General features: G+C 44.6%; 1 protein-coding gene across 3 annotated transcripts in view; it reads right to left on the reverse strand.

The window, feature by feature from the left end:
* The window catches only part of LOC145343180 (uncharacterized), a 195,150-nt gene extending 189,005 nt beyond the window's left edge, over positions 1 to 6,145 (reverse strand). For all 3 annotated transcript variants that reach the window (XM_080189181.1, XM_080189180.1, XM_080189178.1), the window contains exons 1-2: positions 6,077 to 6,145; positions 3,003 to 3,206 (exon numbers count right to left, since the gene is read on the reverse strand). The gene's annotated coding sequence lies outside the window, so the exon portion shown is untranslated. The remainder of the gene's footprint in view (positions 1 to 3,002; positions 3,207 to 6,076) is intronic.
* Between the last annotated feature and the right edge of the window lie 17,555 nt (positions 6,146 to 23,700).

Consider the following 23,700-nt stretch of genomic DNA (forward strand, 5'->3'; position numbering starts at 1 on the left):
TCTGTGTTGGCCCAGAACCTGTGAAGGTGGTTCACTCTTGGTCACTTCCAGATAGGTGCAGATGTGGTTGGTGGCAACTTGGCAAATGCAGCCATTAGGGTACACTGGCTTTTGATTCGTCACATGCAAAGCAAAACATAATGTGGTGTGGTGTTTCTGAATATTATGCCACATTAGGTAGCCAGGACTTTATAGATTACTGCATACAATCCGGAGATGAGGGGGTTAGCCTATGAAGAGAGATTGAATAGACTGGGTCTGTGCTCGTTAGAGTTTAGAAGGCTGAGGAGGGATCTTCAGAAGGCTGAGGGATGTCTCTTATAGAAACATATAAGATAATGAAAGGGATAGATAGGGTAGAAGTAGAGAGATTCTTCCCGCTTAGAAGGGATAGCAGAACTAGAGGGCACAGCCTCAAGATAAGCGCGGGGCGGGGGGGGGTGGGGGGCAGTTTAGATCAGAGTTGAGGAGGAACTTCTTCACTCAAAGGGTGGTGAGCCTCTGGAATTCTCTGCCCGTTGAAGTGGTGGAGGCTACCTCGCTGAATATATTTAAGTCACGGGTAGATAGGTTTCTGACAGACAAGGGAATTAAGGGTTATGGGGAGAAAGCAGGAAAGTGGAACTAATCCACTTCAGATCAGCCATGATCTTATTGAATGGCGGGGCAGGCTCAAAGGGCTAGATGGCCTACTCCTGCTCCTATTTCTTATGTTCTTACCCTGAGAGGAGGAGCTTCTGCACAGATCTATCCATTATCAAGATGAGCTACTTGTGCCTCTATTTATAGTGGAAAATGCAAGGGGACCAGTGGGTAGGCACAGATATTGAACAATATGGACAGATGTACCACAGGTATAATTATTTGAAATGTGATAAGTTAACCAAGGCTAAAAATTTAGCTTCAGATCCTGATAAAGGGGAAAAAATCAACAAAGACTTCTGATACTGATTGTTTTCAAGTGATCCCAGCTATATTGTAGATGTCAGATAAGGGCAAATAGCGCCAAAGGCCATAATGCCTTGCACAGTCAATCAGCGTGCCAAAGCTTGCCTTCTTAAATCCACAAGGGAAGAGTGGCCACTCTGATGAGAGATCATTTGGCACCTAAGGAACTATATCAAAGCATGAATCAAAGGCTGAATTGTCTGAAACTAAATGGAAGAAAGGGGAAGAGTAGGTTTTCGAAATAAGCAACTTGAACAAGATAGCTGGTAACTCCTAAGGTTTCACAGAAGTCTAGTATGCATTAAACAACGTTATGTGTGCTAGCATTAACTGAAGGAAGGATTCAGAAGCTAAATTCTATTAGACTGAATAACAGACTAGATTCATCACCACCTGGGAAAGATGGAAGACAGTGGGATCAAGTTCTTCTTGTGTCTCTGAGATCATAATATTCAAAGGAAATAATAGTGACAGGCAATCACAGAAGAGTTTGGGAACCAGTGGAATTGGTTTTAATCAACCTTTTCTATTTTAAAATTGAAAGCTGTGAAATCACCATCTGCATTGGCCAGAAACAAGAAACCAATTAATAGCACTTTCATCACACATCTGTGGTCTTTGCTCATGTCAATGAACACTACCCAGTCACTGGCATCCAGCACTGGCTGGCATCCAGCAACTATAAAGCATATAGTGAGATTCCTATTCCAGATCATATTATTGTAACAGAAATCCATATTCTGACACCTCCTACCAGCATTACCCGCTGGCTAATAGTAACTGAGTCTGTGCCAAAACAGACAAGGAGAGACACAGTATCAGTTCCGCAACCATTAGTCCTTCTGTATACCCGGTGATCCTTGGCAGTTTGAATATTCATGATTAGAAAATAAATTTGTTGTCGCCCTACGTACGACTTTGTTTAAGGTGGGGACCTTGGGGTCCACAACATCTGGATGGGTTGGTTTCAGTGAGCCACTATGATGGGAACCACCTTGCAACTGCAGCCTTCTTCCAACTGAGAGATAGAGTCTTCCTTCCCTTGTTCTGCTGTAGAGGAATGTTTTGGACTGCACTTTGTCTGGTGCCTCCCCCTAACCTTGCAACTCGGGGAGCTGATGGCCTAGTAGTGTAATCACTAGACTATCAATCTAGAAACTCAGCTAATATTCTGGGGCCCTGGGTTTAAATCCCGCTACACAGATGATGGAATTTGAATTCCATATAAGAAATCCAGAATTAAGAATCTGTTGGTGACCATGAAACCAATGTCGATTGTTGGAAAAACCCATCTTGTTCACTAATGTCCTTTAGGGAAGGAAATCTGCCATCCTTACCTGGTCTGGCATACGTGCCTCCAGAGCCACAGCCATGTGTTTGACTCGCAACTGCCCTCTGAACAAGGATAACTAAGGATGGGCAATAAATGCTAGCCAGCCAGCAATGTCCATATCCCATGAAAGAATAAAAAAACTATGGTTGGGCCCGACCAGGAGCTAGGAGCACCCAACGGCACTACTCAAGAGATGGTGAGAGTCCACAGACTTCTGCATCAGGTCCAAGTGGCAACCCAAGGATGTGAATGGATGCCATCGTATATAAAATTATATATGTATCACGTACGTAAAGCCACACGTTTGCTGTTAAGGTTACTTCATAGAATAGCACTTCTACTCCCACGGTGGAAGAGCGAGATGGTGTGATTTGATTATGGAAGTTCAATAGAACACATGCTGCTGGCAAACAAAACGAGTAAATCTTGTTGAAATCAAAATAAACTTAACCCCACCGTGAACATTAACAATGTGTAGAATAACACAGGTAGAATTTGTTTTAAGCCATCACGTGTAGGTTTGTGGCGGCATCTGAACCTCTCTGTTAGCTGTTCTGATATAGACTGTGCTAAATGGAACACAGCGCCAGCCACTGTACATGTACAATTACAAAAGATTGCCCCCGTGCAGAATGTATTGAACTCTGCATTGAATAGTTAGTTACACATTCTGCCGGGTTAACAGCTGGGCTTTGTTAAGCTGAAATCTGTAATCACTTACCTGAAACCAGATCCCGAAACCAATGTTGGGATTTTTAACTCCTTTCTTCCTCAGTCACCGCCAACAAGGCGATTACACGCTTGTCCCGAATCTAGCTCTCTTTCTCTCTTGTCGATGGAGGGAGGAGCGGGAGGGAATCCACTGGTTGCGCCGCCAGTTTCTTCATCAAACGCTTGGCGTTACCAACCGCATTAGAAATACTGCCTGGAACGGACACAATTGATAAAAACGTTATTGATTAAGACACCGTGATGTGATGGATCACCCGAGGCAGGCGCTGTTCTTCCCTTTTTGGAAGAAAGCTGCAGGCGGGGCGAGGGGATGGTGTCACTCAGTTGATTCCTTTTTCTTTAATTTTGGCGCGGGTATCACTCTGACCATTGCTAAAACCAGTTTAAGAAAGCGATACTCGGAGAGCGCAGTTCAAGCACACATGGTTACGGCACATTTCCCTGCGCTCAGCTCCTTTAGATCAAAGACTTTGTAGCAGACGGTCAATTACATTTGAGTCATTCCTCCACCCCCCGCCTTCCTCTCCCAAAGCCCCCTCCTCTCCCAAAGCCCCCTCCCCATATATAACAGAGCAGCGGAGAGGCTCTCTCATACCATCAGTGCCAGCAACAATGCACCAGCCTTAGCTGTGAGACAGGCTTTCTTTTAGCCTGTGTATCTCTCCCTACCCTCTGAGTTACTCAACACTTCTCTAACGTTGTGCGAGACTTGTAAGCATTGCAATAAAACATCTCGTTTGAGAATGGCTTGAAAAGAAGGCAAACCTAAGTTATTCAGTGTTGGCAAAACCTGTGACTGGACCTCCGCATTTTCTTAGCATTTCAACAGCTGTGCATCTTTCAAATGGAGAAAAGGTGCACAAATGGTCATTTTTTTAAGCCATGCTTTGCATATATGTGAATGCCCGCCGTGCCCACCCGAGTGCCGCACGGGTTGTCCATGAGGGGGCGCCACACCCCACCAGAAGCCGCCCCTCAAGCAATTGCTAACCACAGTCTGGGGCGAGTTATTAAAAGGCAATCAGTCTGTTACACACACACTACCGCGCTCGTGTCAACCCCTGCCCGCACCCATCCACTGAACCCAAGGCGCGGATGGAAAGAATTTCAGGAGGCTACCAGCAACGAGGTTGCACAAAGAAATTACTTTTTCGTTTTAATGAGCTGTGGTTTCTTATTAAAATTCTTGTCCATTGCTGTCTACGAGTGGTCGTTCTGTGTTCTTTTAATGTTGATTTGCACTCTAATGGGCATTTTACCCGTTTTTCGCTGATCATTCACCGCCCCTACCCCTGCCCCCAGTGTTGTCTAGGTATCTGAAAGACATTGTTCCACAGAATGAGAGACAGATTAGGGAGCTGGAGACGGTGTAGATATCTAATACATTTCTCAGATGTTAACACACACGCACTGGGGTCTCGCTCGGGAACATCTGGAGGTCAACGCAAATTCTGGGAATAATGTTATTGTGTGTCTTCCCCCACACTCCGTTCCTAACTGTGTCGAAAGATACAATTTCCAATCTCCAAAGCCCCAAAATCAGAAATGTTCAGTTTGGGTTGGGTCGATAACGTTCCTTGACTGAGTCACGTTTCTTAAAAAAAAATCAGAGTCCCGCTCATTATGCAAAGCTCACTGTCTGGAAAAGTTTCGCGCGAGATAATACGAAATAATGTTTTATTGTACAACTTGAAACCCTGCCCAGTATCCAGCTGTAATCGCACATTTAATGAGCTCTGGGTGGGAAATATTGGATTCAGATTTAAGGTATCGGAGGGGACGGGGAGGGGGGTTGGAATCAAATAAATAAATCCACGCAACAGTCTTTTGTTCATTCAACCGTGCCCGAATTTGAACAAAATGGGTCTATTTGAAACGGGATTTATTCGGTGATAATTTCCGTTGTTGCCAGGAACCGCGTGTGTACACCAAGCATACATTTACCCAAGTGGACAGGATGATTGAAGTGTGCTTCATACTGAATGCTTTATTCTTGTGTTTCTGAGATGTGCATTGCCAAAAGGTAAACAATAGGAAAGTAATGAAAGAGACGTTTCTGTCTACCATCAAAAGCATTTGCTGGTTGTTGCAAGGGTCCATTTGCTCCAGTGATTCTTTCCCTCTCTGAATGCTTCTGCCAAGGACTCTCTACCGGACTGGAAGTTGCCTGCATCTATCACATTGCAATTTGCATTCTACCTCCTCCGCCCCCCACCCCGCAAATGACTCTGAACAGAACCAGCGCTATCGAGGAATTGTCTTCGCCTTCCTCTACACGAGACCGCACAAGATTGAACATTAAACGCCACAATCACCATTCTTTGCCTTATTTGCCTTTCGGTCTCCTATTTTCGCTTTATTTTACTAATATTTAATGTGCTCTAAACAATACCTCACATTTCCACCCACCACAACCACACACACACGCCCCACGTAGATGCAGACCAGCTTATTCACACACACTCGACCACATATACACACCACATACACGCAATAGGCACTCGCCACATATGTCCAACTCATACACATTCACGCTCACACATGTACATATTCACACCGCACACATAACATGCATTCACATCACCGATGCACATAGTCATACACAGGCACACATATAACGTACTCGGCACTCAGTCCAAGCATACGTGTATACAGACACAGCACATTCTCACGCTCGCACACACCCTCACACTCATTCAGAGACATGCTCGCATTCATTCACACACAATACGCACACTCCTGCCTGCTCACTTTTCTCACTCAAGCTTTCATTGATTCTCCTTAGTTTTGTAACATGTGCTCTCGCTCTGTCTGTTCCCTCTATCGTCTTCATTTACTGACAGTCTCCTGTCTTATTTTCTTTCTGTTCTTTCGTAGCCCCACACCTTTTCTGCTCAACTCCTTTTAATCGTCATCTCGTAATAACCCCCCCCCAAGAAAAATACTTTTTTCAAACCCATTCAACTTTTACAGCAATTTCACCCATTAATATCCCATGTACAGATCACAGCAGTACAATTCCGTTACCATACGGTTATTTTTTTTTAAAAAGGTAGCATTTACCTTTCAGAGGTCGGGTGTACAGGAAAGCCCTTTTAAAACGTCAAATATAGTCCCACACTCAGAAATCGCAGTAGGTCCTGCAGAAGCCGATGGCTGATGGATGATTACAGGGTTGATCCCAGTCTGGGCTCCACTTCACCGGTCACTCTTTCAAGATTTGTCCCGGTGCAGAGTGCTTAATCTTGAGCTCCAGTCAGTGCCTGCTCTCAGCCGGAGGGGGAGAAAGAAGCAAAAATCTAAATTGCTGCAAGTTCAAATGCGGGGTTTGACACCTATCATTACTCCGTCAGCACTGCAGAGGAGGAGCCCCCACGTCTTTGGGGCTGGGTTGCCGAGGGGTGGGGGGTGGGGGGGGAGAACATTTGAATCTCTGATGAATTACAAAGAGCCAATTGATGAAAAGGCTCCCACGACCACCTTAATCCTTAAAAGGGCATTGTCCACTATATATATTGCCTGCTTAAAGCAGCCGGCCACGTATGAAGAGATCTGTTTGAGATATCTGATCTCCGGTCAAATACATCTGGCCTATCTTAAAAGATGTGTCTAAATCGGGGGGCGGGGGGGGGGTTGTTAAAAAAAAACTACACCATTTATAGCCGATGGTGAGAGGTGATAGGGCTGAGTGCCCGCGAATAGGCTGGGAAGTGCAGGTACCATACGGAAGCGATTCCTAATTCTCACTGTAGTGTCTTCACTGATATATCTCGTGTGGAAGTTAATGCCAATATAGTTATCAGCCTCTCAACGATCCCTTTCCAAAGGTTTAGGATGGGTGGGTGAGGGGACACCAACAGTTACTGGGGGGGGGGGGGGGGGGGGGAACGGGGTGGAGGGGGGTGGAAAAGGGCTGTTACCGAGTTATTGTCAACCCGTTTGTTAAAGCAAGGCAAATTAAGATCGGATTTGCGTGTCAGCTCGGTAACTAAAGAGTTAATTGCGCCAAGTCCCGGCAACAAAAAAGCCAGACGCTCAATCTATTGAGTAAAATGATAAGGCGGTTAGGGACAGGCTACCGATTACAAGGGGGTTCTTAAAACATGGATTTTCGCTAGCCTTTCTGAAAGACATAATTTTCCAAATTGATGTGTTGCCCGGTAAAACTGCAAAACGGTTGAGACTAATCTCAGAAAGGACCCTCTGTAGCTTTAAATATAATATTTCACTTTTATTATAAACACCAGCCACTGGGAAGTAACTGTCCGAGACTGTAAGAACTAAACCACTCAGCGTTTTAAATAAAAGGTCTGTGATCTGGACTCAGAAATGATGCTACGTTAACTTGCGGTAGATTCAGCATCCGCTTTTCCTTTGGTGCGGGGTTCCCCCTACCACCCGACTCGCCTTTATCGAAGTGAGAGAATCGTTAAGATATCATTTCAAGCTCCGGAAAACCATCTCGGTCCCCGTAACCAGCGCCAAAGTTCGCGTGAATTCGTTCAAACAGCGGGAGGGGAGGGGCACACAGCGTCGGAGATTTTCCGAAGTTGAAGTGAGGCGCACCCTTCCCAATTGTGTACTGACCCCGTTAAAATCCGGGCTGCAGTGTCCACCTTCCCCACTCCTCAGGGCTGAATCCCTCCTGAAATGTAAACGCCTAGATTGTGGAAAGAGCAGGCTATTTTCCAACAAGTTGGAGGAGGTTATTCCGAAACACCGGGTGGTCAGTGCAGCAACATTTAACACGAGCATCCGTGCGAACACAAAGGATTTCATTAAAACTCTCACTGTGACACACGGGTGTTACACGGACTACTACGGCAATCCAACTCCAACCATTCAGAAAATGTAAATGGTGTAAGCGCTAACTTTGTGTCTTCCCTTGCAATAGAGCACTGCATTTTCTGGACGCCACAAGAGTGTTGCGATGACCTCTCTCTTTGAGACATGGCTGTGGGCTTGGAGATGGAATAGGGTCAGCAAGAGCTGAAATCTTGCCTCACTGCTGGAAACTATGCAAACAACGATCTTCCTTTAGGGTTGGAGTTAAAATGATTGGGAAAATGGTTTAAATTCGGATGTACCCCGAAGGTGTCATCCTGATTTAGGGCGAGCGAGAATAGAATCATAGAATCCTTACCGTGCAGAAGGAGGCAATTCGGCCCATCGAGTCTGTACCGACAATAATCCCACCCAAGCCCTATACCCCTAACACCACTTGTTTACCCTGTTCGTCTCCTGACCCCATAAAGGGCAATTTAGCACGGCCAATCAATATAATCCACACATCTTTGGACTGTGGGAGGAAACTGGAGCACCCAGAGGAAACCCACGCAGATACGGGGAGAAGATACAAACTCCGCACAGTCACCTAAAGCAGAAACTGAACTGGGTCCCTGGCACTGTGAGCAGCGGTGCTAACTAGTATACCGTCCATAATTCTAGCCAGGGGATCTCGGTTTTAGCTATGAAGGGAGATTGGTTAGGCTTGGGGGGTGGAATTCCCCTTACAGCAGAGAAGGCTGAGAGGGGATCTCATTGAGGTGTTTAAAATTGCCAGGAACATAGATAGGGTAAATAGGGAGAAACGTTTCCCCTGAGTTGAGAGGTCCACACCTACGGGCCATCAATTTAAGGTACGGGGCAGAAGATTTAGAGGGGATTTGAGGAAGTGCTTTTTCACATGGTGGGAATCTCGAACTCTGCACGAAAGTGTGGTAGAGGCAGGAACCTTCACAACATTTAAGAAGCATTTAGATGAGCAATTGCAACGCCGCAGCAGAAAGGACAAGTGCTGGAAGATGAGGGTAAATAGGTGCTTGATGGCCAGCACAGACACGATGGACCGAAGGGTCTCTTTCTGTGCTGAAAACTCTATAGTAGTAGGGATCAGGCTGGTCTAACCACACACCGCTTGGATCGCTTGCCAGCTTTCTTTCTGAAAAGGTTTTTGGACACTGGCGTTTGGGTTTTGGCAAACCTCACTTGACCGAGCTGAGTCTTGCAGCTGAGCGCTTGCCTTTTTGCAATGGGGCGCATGTGGTCTGTGCTGTGGATGGGAGGGAGGGCGTGTTAAACAGCTCCTCCCCACTAGACCGGCTCTAAACGAAGAGCTTTTGTCACTGAAAGAAAGGTTTATTCAATCTCCAATTCAAGGGAGCGAAAAGTTCCAAGTGGAACAATGTGGCCAGCAAGCTCCGCCGTAATCATTTTCTGAAACTTGCCTTGCCCTGCTGTAAAATAATTCACCGCCCCCCCCCCCACCCCCGCCGCCGCCCCCTACAAACCCAGCTAGCACCCATCACCATTGTCAGTCCCGGAGATTTCTCACTATCACATCAGGCAATAAAGTGAATAAAGAGTCCCCTCCCCCACCAAAAAAACTTTACAATGCTCTCTGTCCCAAATTACACATTAATTAAGAATTTTTTTTCAAAATTGTCTCCAAGACCCGATTTTTATGCAGCAAAAGAACATTTCGACACCTTCTCTAACCGTCCCGCTTCTTCACATCACCGCCTCTCCGAAATCAAACCACCGGCAAGAGTGAATAGAGCAGGGACAGCTCTGAGACTAATCAAGTCATTCACAGAGGGGCAGGAGACTGGGATTCGATCCTAAAACTCTGCCCGCTGCGCTGGATGAGCCATTGGAGATTTAATTGGCCGCTTCCCTGCAAAAGGAAAAGCAGAACTGGGGCCCCCGCTGCTTCAGCACCAGTGGTGGTTCCAACCATGCCAAACCCCAGTGTCTTATGAACTTTCTCAAAGTTCTCAAACATTCGTGTGTGAACCTCTTAATTCCCAACAGCTTTTCGTTTAAGCAGCTGGAGCCGGATACAAGACTTCCCACCAGAGCCGCTTCAAAATCGGCACTTTGAATAAAGAAGCTTTGACTATCTCATCTGGGTTGGCAATTGTGCAAAGGTTTCCATGACTGATTTTTAAAATTTGATTTATTATTGTTACATGTATTAGTATACAGTGAGAAGTATTGTTTCTTATGCGCTATACAGACAAAACATACCGTTCATAGAGAAGGAAAAGAGGGCGCAGAATGTAGTGTTATAGTCATAGCTAGGGTGCAGAGAAAGATCAGCTTAATGTAAGGTAGGTCCATTCAAAAGACTGATGGCAGCCGGCAAGAAGCTGTCCTTTAATCAGTTTGGTTGGTGTTTTCGGACTTTTGTATCTTTTTCCGGACGGAAGAAGGCGGAAGAGAGAATGTCCACGATGCTTGATTATACTGGCTGCTTTTCCGAGGCAGTGGGAAGTAAAGACGGAGTCAATGGATGGGAGGCTGGTTTGTGTGATGGACTGGGCTACATTCACGACCTTTTGTAGTTTCTTGCAGTCTTGGGCAGAGAAGAAGCCATACCAAACTGTGATACAACTAGAAAGGATTTACTGAGGTCTTCTTTAAAAAAAAAGATTGACCGGACTTTGCTGGCAAAGGCAGATTGCTTATTTGCCCTTGAGGGACAAATCTTCGGCAACATAGTGTCAGGCTCTTTGTTGTATCCAATGCCCACAGCTGCTTCTTGATACATGTCTGGTGAATGGAAACAGCTGAAGACAGGCACAGACCTCAGGAGGAGGTACTCAGCAAACAGAAGGACTTTGGTGGATGGTGAGTCTGGCAAAGGGTGTGTAGATAGTTTGAGTCATGTTGAGATCAAGAAGGAGGAGATATTGGGGTTCATTAAGGTAGACAAGACCCCAGGGCCTGATGGGATATATGCCAGAATACTGAGAGAGGCAAGGGAGGAATTGCTGGGGCCCTGAAAGAAATCTTTGTAACCTCAATGGCTACAGGAGAGGTCCCAGAGGATTGGAGAATAGCCAATGTTGTTCTTTTGTTTAAGAAGGATAGCAAGAATAATTACAGGCCAGTGAGCCTCATGTCAGTGGTAGGAAAATTATTGGAGAGGATTCTTTGAGACAGGATTTACTCCCATTGGAAGTAAGTGGACCTATTAGCAAGAGGCAACATAGTTTTGTGAAACGGAGGTTGTGTCTCATTAACTTGATTGAGTTTTTCAAGGAAGTGATGAAGATGAATGATGAGGGTAGAGCAGTGTATGTTGTCGACATGGGCTTCAGTAAAACCTTTGACAAGGTCCCTCATGGTAGACTGGTACAGAAGGTGAAGTTGCATGGGATCAGAGGTGAGCTGGCAATGTGGATACAGAACTGGCTTGGTCATAGAAGTGGAGATGCTGGTGTTGGACTGGGGTAAGCACAGTAAGAAGTCTCACAATACCAGGTTAAAGTCCAACAGGTTTATTTGATAGCACAAGCCACAAGCTTTCAGAACACTGCCCTTTCATCAGGTGACTGGTTCACAAACAGAACATATATGGACACAAACTCAATCTTGTAAATTGATTTACAAGAAGGGTATTGGGTTTTAGTTCAGTTGGGCAGCATGGTTGGTGCAGGCTTGGAGGGCTGAAGGGCCTGTTCCTGTGCTGTCATTTTCTTAGTTCTTTATTAACATTCACTTTCTGGCTAGAGATGGTTGCATTCAGCTGGACTCTGCCACCATGGAGGATAGCAATCTCTGTGGAGACTGTCTCCAGTTATTTTTTTTAATTGCCCATCAGCATTCATAACTTGTGGCATGGCTACAGAGATTTGATCTGTTTAAAGTTTATTTATTAGTGTCACAAGTAGGCTTACATTAACACTGCAATGAAGTTACTGTGAAAATCCACTCATCACAATACTCTGGCACCTGTTCAGGTACACTGAGGGAGAATTTAGCATGGCCAATGCACCTAACCAGCATGTCTTTTGGACTGTGGGAGGAAACTGGCGCATCGGGAGGAAACCCACTCAGACACAGGGAGGATGTGAGGAGTGGCAATAGCCAGTGAACCAAGGTGGGAATTGAAATTGTGTCTCTGGCACTATGAGACAGCAGTGCTAACCACCTAGCTACATCAACAATACAACCGAGCCGCCATCTGATCCTTGGATTGTCAAATTATTTCACTCTGTTCTGAATCAATTTGCACGGCATTATTGCCACACAGTATAATGGAGGCCACCCTCAGAGTAAAGATGGGACTTGGTCCCTGCGAGGATTATATAGTGGTCACTCCTGGACAGATGCCCCTGTGACAGGTACACCTCTGAGGACAAGATCTAGAATGTTTCTTCCTCTTTCTGGTTCTCTCACCACCTGCCACAGAAGCAGTCTAGCAGCTCTGTTCTTCAGGACTCAGCTAGTTCGGTCAGTAGTGATGTTCCAAGCCACTTGTAATGAATGAATTAATGCCCCCCCCCCCCCACCCTATCCAGAGTACATTTCACGCCTAGTACTTCTTGCAAATTGTGTTCAACATGGAGGAGTATTAATTCATAGGGGGGAAGGGGGCAGCGGGTGATAATCAGCAGGAGGTTTTCTCACCATTGCCCCCGATGCCACGAGATTTGATGCCTTGATGGGATCTGGAGTCAATATTGACCACTCCTACGGCCATTCTCCTCACCCTCATCACCTCTTGTCCATCTGTCCAGCAACTGGGTTAATACATTACCAGAGATGATGGTGTCTCGGGACATTGTAAGTTATGGATTGATGAGCCATGTTTTAAGTTTATTAGCGTCACAAGTAGGCTTACATTAACACAGCAATGAAGTTAGTGTGAAAATCTCTTATCACCACATTCTGGTGCCTGTTGGGGTACACTGAAGGAGATTTTAGCCTGGCAATGCAACTAACCAGCATATCTTTCAGACTGTGGGAGGAAACCCAGTGCACCTGGAGGAAACCCACGCAGACACGGGGAGTACGTGCAGATTCACACAGACAGTGACCCAAGTCGGCTATTTCCTGACATTTCTGCGGGGCAGCTCTCCCTACTTTGGAAAAGGCGCATGGTATTAGTGAGAAAGACTTTATCGGGCTGGCAAGGGCGTTTTTCTGTTGCGTCTGAATCCAATTATTACATCAATGTCTATTATTATACTTTGTCACAGCAGTACTGGGCTTCCTGGGCCATTTGAGAGGACTGTGGAGAGCTGACCACATCGTTGCGGGTGTGAAGTCGGACTTGGCAGAGACAGGGGATTTCCTTCCCAGTGGAGCAGATGGGTTTTGACAAAAATCTAGTCGCTTGGCGATCACCAATACTGAGACAGTAGTGTCAGGGAGTCCCGTTATTGAAGAGTCTGCAGTTTCAAAAGTTGCAAGGTCCACTCAATTCTAGGAGGCATTTTTAACCTTAATTTTCTCGTGAAGTTTTGAGGCTAAAGGGAGGCTTTAATTTTGCTTTAAGGGAGGAGCGGGGTAACTGGAGAGAGTTTGTGTGTGTGTTGTTATTGGTCCCTGCTGCACGGTAACTCACATTTGCCAGTGAAAGTTTGATGTGGAAGCCGCTCTCAGTGCCGATAGTGTTGCGGATTTCCTGGAGTTACTTCACCTCTTGGCCTCAGGGACTGGGCTGCGGTCACTGGCCGCCCCTCATTACTCTCTGGGTGGGTGGCCTTCTCCCAGCAGGTCCACGGGTCATTGTAATCCCATTCTAATCAAGCTGTCATCGAGCTGTCGCACTTACTGTATGCAACCAGTCTCATCGGAAGAAAGTGAGGACGTGCGATTGGGAATGCCGATGATGGGAGACGGGCAGAAGTGAACTGCATCAAAGTGAGGAGCAGAAACCTGGGAATTGGCTGGGCTTTGGGGGATGGGGATACAGAACCATCGGGCAGAGAGGGGAAGCGAAATACAGAATAAGCGAACCGCAGGGCAACGTCGAAGAATCAAAACAAACAAGGTGGAAGTATAAACATCACAACACATATCCAATATTATTAACAGCTATTTACACGTTTTCCATTTTAATTTGCTCTTTCCTATTGTTCAACAAGTGCCTGGGTCTTGCCATAATATGGTGGCACAATGGTTAGCACTGCTGCCTCACAGCACCAGGGACCCAGGTTCAATTCTAGCTTGGGTCACTGTCTGTGCGGAGTCTGCACGTTCTCCCACGTTCTGCGTGGTTCCCTTCAGGTTTCCTCCCACAGTTTGAAAAACGTGCTGGTTAGGTACATTGGCCATGGACTGTCCTGGACCGATGCACCTGTGACAGGTACACCTTTGAGTACAAGATGTAGAATGTTTCTTCCTCTTGCTGGTTCCCTCACCACCTGCCGCAGACACAGTCTAGCAGCTATGGCCATCCTAAATTCTCCCTCAATGTACCCGAACAAGTGCCAGAGTGTGTCGACTCGGGGATTTTCACAGTAACTTCACTGCAGTGTTAATGTAAGCCTACTTGTGACACTAATAAATAAATCTAAACTTTAAACAAACAGACAAACTGAGTAAGAAGATGTTTGGCAGTTGCGGGGTGGAGGACAGAGAGAACATCATGCCCTAATAGCCCATGACCACATGCTGGTAGTGAGGGAAGCTGACTGTGTGTGCTGCAGGCCAGACCAGGGAGGCTGGGGCATAACTGTTATCCATAGAGAAAAGGTAAACATGGATTCCTCTCCTAAACTGATCGAAACATTTAACTTTAGTTAGTTATTGTCCGGTGGTCCAACCCAGTGGTAGTGACATAGTGGGAATATCATTGCATTAAAGACTGAGGATAATCTTGTAGAATACTGGGTAAAGCCACTTTCTCTGAGCCAGAAACTCTGGGTAAAGTCCCACTCCAGCACTTGATGCTTAGAGAATGTAATGGGGCCAAACAGGTTGAGTCACAATCTACAGATCCTTCCAACACATGCCAGTGATAGATAGTAAGAGTGGAAGAGATTTCTGGTCATGTAATGGAAAGTATTTGGAAGCTCTACCAACACTATCCAGATCAAAGTATGCCTGCAAAAAAATACATATTACCACAATAACTCAGATTCACTTATAGCACACCACCAGTAATCCAGAGGCCCAGGCTAATGCTCTGATGACATGGGTTCAAATCCCACCACAGCAGCTGGTGGAATTTAAATCCAGTTAATTCAAAAAATCTGGAATTGAAAGCTAGCCTCAGTAATGTTGACCATGAAATAATCATTGATTTTCACTTTTAAAAACTCATCTGGTTCCTTTAGGGAAAGAAATTTGTCATCCGTACCTGGTCTGGCCTAAATGTGACTCCAGGCCCATAGCAAAGACTCTTACTTGCTGCCTGAAATGGACTATCAAGCTACTCAGTTGCACCAACACACTACAGAATCGTCAAAATGGAACGCAATGACCTACCATCGACAACAACACATCTAGCTATGTCAACAATACAAAATCCTCCTTACTAACATCTTGGAGATTGTGCCAAAATTAGTCCTACAGACTAGTCAAACAACTCTTTTACGTAGTCATGCTCACCAAATCATCTGTAACCATCAGTGCCCATGAAATCTCCATAACTCTATGACCATAATTCTATAACTCTATGACCATAATTCTATCTCCTTCACAATTGCGTTGGAACGAGATAGGATCAGGCAGGCTAGGAAGGTGTTTGTCTGGGGTAAGGGGAGATACGAAGAAGTCAGGAAGTTACTTGGACAAATAAACTGGAAGGAGGCGTTCTTAGGGAAAAGTACTGAAGGAAGGTGGCAGATATTCAAGGAATGTGTGTCTGGAGCTCTGAATGACAACGTTCCGATGAGACAAGGGGGTTTTGGTAGGTCGAGGGAACCGTGGTGCACAAAGGCTGTGTTGAACCTAGTCAGGAGGAAAAGGAAGGTGTACAAGAGGTTCAGGGAATTAGGAGAGATTAAAGATCTTGAGGAGTATAAGGACTGTAGGAAGGAACTTAAAAGGGAAATTAGGAGAGCCAGAAGGGGTCATGAGAAGACCTTGGCGGGTAAGATTAAGGAGAATCCCAAGGCCTTCTATAAATATGTGAAAGGTAAAAGGATAAGAAGAGAAGGGATAGGACCTATAAAAGGTGAGGGGGGAAAGGTTTGTGTGGAACCAGAAGAAATGGCAGAGGTGCTTAACGAGTACTTCGCCTCAGTATTCACAGTGGAAGCCGATCTGGGAGATTTTGTTATGGATTTCCAGCAGATGGAAAGGATTGAGTACGTGAATATTAAGGAGGAGGATGTGTTGGAACTTTTGAATTCCATCAAGGTAGATAAGTCGCCGGGACCAGATGGGATGTACCCCAGGATACTGTGGGAGGCGAGGGAAGAGATTGCAGAGCCCCTGGCGCTGATCTTTGCGTCATCAATGGAGACAGGAGAGGTTCCGGAGGATTGGAGGATTGCGGATGTAGCTCCTATTTTCAAGAAAGGGAACAGAGATAGCCCGGGAAATTACCGACCGGTGAGTCTAACCTCAGTGGTTGGTAAGCTGATGGAGAGGCTTCTGAGGGACAAGATTTACGAACATTTGGAGAGGTTTGACATGATCAGGAATAGTCAGCATGGATTTGTCAAGGGCAGGTCGTGCCTTACAAGCCTAGTTGAGTTCTTCGATAATGTGACTGAACACATTGACGAAGGAAGTGCCGTGGACGTAGTGTACATGGACTTCAGCAAGGCGTTTGATAAGGTCCCCCATGCAAGACTTCTTGAGAAAGTGAGAGGCCATGGGATCCAAGGGCCTTTGGCCTTGTGGATCCAGAACTGGCTTGCCTACAGAAGGCAGAGAGTGGTTGTGGATGGGGCTTTTTCTGAATGGAGGTCAGTCACCAGCGGAGTGCCTCAAGGATCTGTTCTGGGACCCTTGTTGTTTGTCATTTTCATAAATGACCTGGATGAGGAAGTGGAGGGATGGGTAAGTAAGTTCGCTGATGACACGAAGGTTGGTCGTGTTGTGGATGGTCTGGAAGGATGGCAAAAGTTGCAGCAGGACATAGATAGGATGCAGGACTGGGCGGAGAAATGGCAGATGGACTTCAACGCAGATAAATGTGTAGTCGTCCATTTTGGCAGAACCAACGGGATGAACGAGTACACTATCAAGGGCAGAAGTCTGAGTAGTGTTGAAGAGCAGAAGGATCTTGGGGTCCGGGTCCACAGGACTCTTAAATCGGCCTCGCAGGTGGAGGAGGTGGTCAAGAAGGCGTATGGTGTACTGGCCTTCATTAATCGAGGGATTGAGTTTAAGAGTCGGGAGGTAATGCTGCAACTTTATAAGACCCTTGTCAGGCCTCATTTAGAGTATTGTGCGCAGTTCTGGTCGCCTCACTATAGGAAAGATGTAGAAGCTATTGAGAGGGTACAGAGGAGATTTACAAGGATGTTGCCTGGACTGGGAGACATGCCTTATGAAGTTAGGTTGAGGGAGCTGGGACTCTTTTCCCTGGAGAGACGAAGGTTGAGAGGCGACCTGATAGAAGTTTACAAAATGTTGAGAGGAATAGATAGGGTGGACTCTCAGAGGCTATTTCCCCAGGTTGAAATGGTTGCTACGAGAGGACACAGATTTAAGGTGCGGGGAGGGAGGTTCAGAAGTGATGTTAGGGGTAAGTTTTTCACTCAGAGGGTGGTGAGTGAATGGAATCGGTTGCCGTCAGTGGTGGTGGAGGCGAACTCGCTGGGGTCTTTTAAAAGACTTCTGGATGAGTATATGGGGTTTAATGAGATTGAGGGTTATAGATAGGTCTGTAGGTTGGTAGGTGTTGATGTGATCGGCACAACTCGTGGGCCGAAGGGCCTGTTTGTGCTGTAGTGTTCTATGTTCTATGTTCTAACTCACCATCCCTTGTAGCTGGTACAGTGGTATACAATCAGGAGGGAGTCATCGTAATGCTCAGTGTGCTCAATATTGATTCTGAATTTCAAGAAGTCTCATGGTATCAGGTAAAACATGAACACGGTAAGTTCCTGCTGATCACTACTTACACTTCCTTCCTCAGCTGAGAAATCAGTGTTCCTCCATTTGAAAACCAACTAGAAGAAGAAGCACTGAGGGTGGTAAGGCCACAGAATGTACTCTGGTTGCGGGGACCTCATTGTCCATCACCAAGAGTGGCTCAATGGTATCACTACTGACTGAGCTGGCTGAATCCTAAAGGATAAGACTCTTAGATTGGGCCTATGGCAGGTGATGAGGGAGCCAACAAGAGGAAGAAACCAATTTGTCCTTTCTTAACCAATTTATCTATCCACAACAGTATTGTAGGAATGATCAATTCACAGTGCTTGTAGAGGTGAAGCCTTGACTTCACTTTGAGGAAGCCCACCATTGTACGGGTGAGATTTCAAACAGATCTAGCAACTCAAATTGGGCATCCGTGAAGAATTGTGGAGCATCAACTGCAGCAGAATTATATTTATCCAGAATTATATTCCCCATTCTACCGTTACCATCCAGCCGGGATCAAATCTGGTTCAGTGAAGACTGTAAGAGGGCTTATCAGGAGCAGTACAAAGTATTCCTAAAAATGAGATATCGACCTGGTGAAGATACAATAAAGGACACTCGCATACAACAGAAGCAGCAAGTGACAGATAGAGCTTAGTGATTCCACAAACAATGGATTAGACCTAGGTTTTGTAGTCCTGCCACACTCAGTTGTAAATGGTATAGACAATTAAATAACCAACTGGAGGAGATGTTTCCACAAATATCCTCATCCACAATGATCGGAGAGCCCAGCACATCAGTGCAAAAGAAGCATTTGAAGCATTTGCAACTGTCTTCAATCAGAAGTGCTATGTGAATGATACATCTTGGTCTCATCCCGAGGTCTCCAGCATCACCAATGCCAATGTGGAAGTTTGCCTAGGTTCTGTCTTGAGCACAAAATAAAGGACATATCCAACCCAGCCAGTTACACCGTATCAGTTTACTCTTGATCATCAGCAAAGTGATGGAAGATGTTGTTGACAGTGCTACTAAGCAGCAAATACTCAGATACAACCTACTTGCTGATGATCAGTTGGATTCTGCCACTTAACCCTTTAGAGCTTTGGACAAAACATGGACAAAAGAGCTAAACTCGAGAGGTGAGGTGAGAGTAACTGCCCTTGACTTCAAGGCAGCATTTGACTGGACATTTGGTTTGATTTATTATTGTCACATGTACTGGGATACAGTAAAAATTATTGTTGCTTGCACGCTGTACAGGCAAAACATACAGCTCATAGGGTACATAGAGGAAAAAGAAAAGGTCAGAGTGCAGAACTCAATGTTGTAGTTACAGGAAGGGCGAACAGAAAGATCAGTTTAATAGTATGGAATCAAGGAGACCTAAAAAAAACTGAGGTCAATGGCATTCGGGGAAAATCCCCACTGGTTGGAATCATAAATAACACATGGCAAGATGGCTATGATTATTGGAGGTCAATCATCTTAGTCACAGGATATCACTGCAGAAGTTCCTCAGGCCCAGCTATCATCAGCTGCTTCATCAATGACCTTTGCTCCATGATAAGGTCAGAAGTGGGGATGTTTGGTGATGAGTGCACAATGTTCAGCACAATTTGCAACTCAGATACTGCAGCATTCTGTGCCCATATGAAGTAAGACAAGAAAGACCAGGATAACATTCAAATAGCAAGTAACATTTGTGCCCTACAAGTTCCAGGCAGTGACAATCTTCAATAAAAGAGAATTTAATTATTGTCCCTTGACATTCAGTGGCATTACCATTGCTCTCCACTTGTCTGAATTAGTGCAGCTCAATACTATTCAGGACAAAGCAGTCTGTTTGATCAGTATTCCATCTCCACTTTAAACATTCACTCACTCCACCATGATGTGGCAGCTGTGTGTCCCATCTACAAGATACATTGCAACAACTCATGAAGTTTCCTATAATAGCACCTTCCAAACCTGCAACCACTGCCACCTCAAAGAAAAAGTTCAGCAGCTACATGGAAATACTATTATTTGCAAGTTCTCCTCCAAGCCACACATCACTCTGCCTTGGAGCTATATGCCATTCTTTCACTGTCACTGCATCAAAATTCAGGAACTCTCTTCCTAACAGCACTATGGGTGCACTTGTGGACTGCAGCGGTTCAAGAAGACAGCTCGCCACACCTTCACAACGGCAATTAGGGATGGGTAATGAAAATGCTGGCCTAGCTAGTGACTCCCACATCCTATGAAAGATTTTTTTAAATCCATGTTGAATCACTTGAAATCAATCGATGTGTTTTCAGCAAACACAGTACTGAAGTTCATTGACCTGCATTGAAGACATCTCCGAAAAGACCGTGGTAAAGTGTTACCCATTTCACTATTCTGCAGGTTGCCCACTTCACTATTCTGGTACCAAACAGGAAAATAAGATGAAAACTCATAGCATCAGTCACAACAATTAATTCCACTTAATCACAGCTAATCACAGCTGGATAGCAAGTTCCTGTGTCAAAAAATGGTAAGATGCTTAAGTGTGTTTCTTCTTAATTAATAAGATCAGCAAACACTCAGAGGTGTCCCCATTGTCATCAAACAATCTTCTTTTACAGTGCCACAACAAACAGAAAAAATGAATCATAAAGCAAAGGAACCTTATAAATTAACATTATAGGCGGTGCCTACCCAACAGTCCAGTTCTGCAGTGGCTACTGGTAGCAAAAAAGTCATGAGATCTCTGTAGATTCCGCATGCTCCTTCCTCCAATGCTGCTCTGGCATGGCCAAGGCAATGGATAAGTAGCAATGAATCAAAGGAGTTATCACCGTGTGGGTTTATCTTGGTCATAAAGGTGGCAGAAATAATTTTATTGTATGTATGATTTACAGGTCAGAACAGTATTTTACTGCTGTAATAATGATTTTTAAGTCATCATAAAATATGTTTTCTATTCTAACTAGAGGAGATGTCCTAAGCATATTTTGCTGGCGTCTGTCTAGATGATTTTGGACTTCTAATGATGACTCATTGATACTTGTTACTTCTGTAAATTTTTGGTCGTATACTCTCATGAAATGGTGGCTATTGCTGGCTGAATATCTAAGATGTTTTTCACCTATTGTTATTGTACATCTCATTTAACAACTATTCTCCATTTTACATCTGATAGTTAAATGAAAGATGTATACTCTTTAATTGGTGAGAACAACCGCAGTTCATCCACTTCTGCAGCATTTGTACTTCATAGACCTGATAGAAAAATGCACTTTTTTGATGCTATGGGCCATTTAGTTCGGTGGGATGAATTTCTATCTATGCTATAGCGAGAGTAAGTGGATCCTCCAAGATCTGGTTGTTTGGAAATCAATCTGGCAGAAGTGAAGTGCAAGGAAAGCAAAGAGTTTAGCTTGGTGAAGGAACATTATCCCCCACCACACTTTGTTGGTAATGATATCATGATTCACTGAGTCGGATAAGGCATGGATTAGTCCCACAGTGCACTATTGTTTTAACATTTATTCCAAGGGAGTAACACTTATATTTTCCATGCTTGTAGCAATGAATCTTCAGTGTGCAGACTTAAATTGAATGACAACATTTAATACAGTAATGTTCTTTGCCCAACACAATTGATGAACCGCAAAGCCATTCACTGTAAGAATCAGTCATTTGATTTCATATTAAACTAGCTTTGCGATGTTTGGTAGTTTGCAGCATTTGGCTTCATAAAATCATAGAATAATATAATTGAAAAGCAGGTCATTTGGCCATTGTACCTTTGCCAACTCTTTGAAAGAATTCTCCAATACATCCCTCTTCCCTGGTCTTTCTCTGTGGCCCCACAAAACCTTCCCCTTCAAGTATTTATTCAGTTCCATTTTGAAAGCTATTAATGCTTCCACCACTCTTCTAGCAATGCACTTGGTACGGACAGGATTTGTGTAGTCTCTTCCAGTGCATAATCAGGATATTTGTGTGAGGTGCGTGCATTTCCTTACCTTCAAAGTGATTTTTCTTAATTTAAAGTAAATCCCAGCAGCAAACTTTCTGATGATTTTTAAAAATAAGAGAAAGTTATTTCGTGTCAAACACAAGTCCCAGGTGTTTAAACACAACGTGCGGGATTTTATGACCTCACTCAGGCAAGGCTCATAAAATCCTGCCCAAGGCCAACTGAGAATTCCGTTCTGCGAGCCTCGACTGCCCCAATTCCGGGGCAGGACGACTATAGATTGCTCATCTTAGTCATACCGTCACACACACCAAGATTAGAGACTGATGAAGTTAAAGCAGTAATTATAAAAATTGAATTAATAACTCAGACTCCCTGCCGATGCAGGCCTAATGTCTTCTTAGTTGTGTTGATATTTCAGTTTGAGTGAAGGTCTTTTAGAAATAAAGGTTTCTCATGAAGCTGCAAAGGCACTTGTTGACAAATACCCAGAAGGTTAATTCCCTGGTGGATGTAGAAGCTGGTATCAGTACAGTACTTTGCTCCAATAGAAGACTTTCAGCTGTGATGGTTCAGCTGTTTCAGATGTTTCCTGTTGCTCTTGAAATTCCAGTGGTGTTGCGGCCGATGTGAGCTGGTTATTCTTCCAGAGACAGTCTCTTTGAAACTATTATAGAGCATTATAGTAAGAATCTTCCTATTTGAATGTATATACTGATGTCTTTAGCAGGTGTGAGCATACTCAAATAACGTCATCAGTAGTGCAGGCTATTGCAGGGTTTGTCTTACCATGAGGGACCTATGTAACAAGCGGCCTCCAGTTCTGTCTTTGTGCTGTATTGCATTTTGATACTTTCATAAGGAAAGAAGATTGAATATCACAATATATTCAACTATCTTTTTGTGGCCAAGTTACCACATCTTTTTGTCAACTAGGAGAAAATGGCAATATGAAAAGGAAAAGAAAAATTCGAGGTTCAGCATGACGCTTTGAAGATTTGCACATCAAGTAGTTAGTTTGCAATGTGAGCAGCGGTCAAGAGCTTTGATCAGCAGGTTCATAAATTTACTGACGTAAAACAGGTTAGCAGAACCATGACTATGTTTGGGACGATCAGTGAGTTTGTGGAAGAGAACATGGAATGGACTGAACATGTGAAAAGGTTAGAACACTTTTTCTTGGCAATTGCAATTGCAGATGAGGCTAAAAAAATGTTCAATTTCCCTGTGTGTGTGTGGAGCAAAGACTTACAAGCTAGCGTGGAATTTAGCAACACCACGGAAACTGGCAGACATTCTTTTTGTGGGTTTAATTGCACTCATTCAGAATCACTGTAACTCTAAGCCCTCAGTGATTGTTAAGCGTTTCAAGTTCCTTAGTCATTTTTGAAAAGCAGAAAGGTGTGTAGCTAACTTTGCTGTTGAATTAGGTCAGCTCTCTGAACATTGTGTGGACATGCAGTATTGGAGGACATGTTCTGGGACAGACTAGCCTGTGGCATTAATGAGGACAGCATTCAGCATCGTTTGTTTGGAGAACGCCCACTGACTTTCAAGAAGGCTCTAGAAATTTCCCAGGGCATGGAAAAGGCTGCCAGCAATGCAAAAGATATTCAAATTGTCAATGTCGGTGCATAGGTGGGTGCAATGCATTAAGTAAAGAAAAAGGCTGCATGCAAGAAGGTGAAAGCTGTGGAATGTTTCAGATATGGATGAACACACTGAGTATATCATTGCATATTTATAGATGCTGCCTGTCACCATTGCAACAAAAAGGGTAATTTAGCTAAGAAATGCAGGGATGCAAAGAGCAAGTCAAGGAGTAGCAGGGAAAGTCAAATTCTAAAAGCTTCAGTCAGCTATGCATCATCTGGAAAGCTCAGAGCAGGAAGTGGCGAATTCTCACAATATGTTTAATGTGATTGAGGGATACATGGAGCCTTTCTATACC

The sequence above is a fragment of the Carcharhinus amblyrhynchos genome, chromosome 5 (genome assembly GCF_965287045.1).
Source record: "Carcharhinus amblyrhynchos chromosome 5, sCarAmb.v2.hapA, whole genome shotgun sequence".
Classification (NCBI taxonomy): domain Eukaryota; kingdom Metazoa; phylum Chordata; class Chondrichthyes; order Carcharhiniformes; family Carcharhinidae; genus Carcharhinus; species Carcharhinus amblyrhynchos.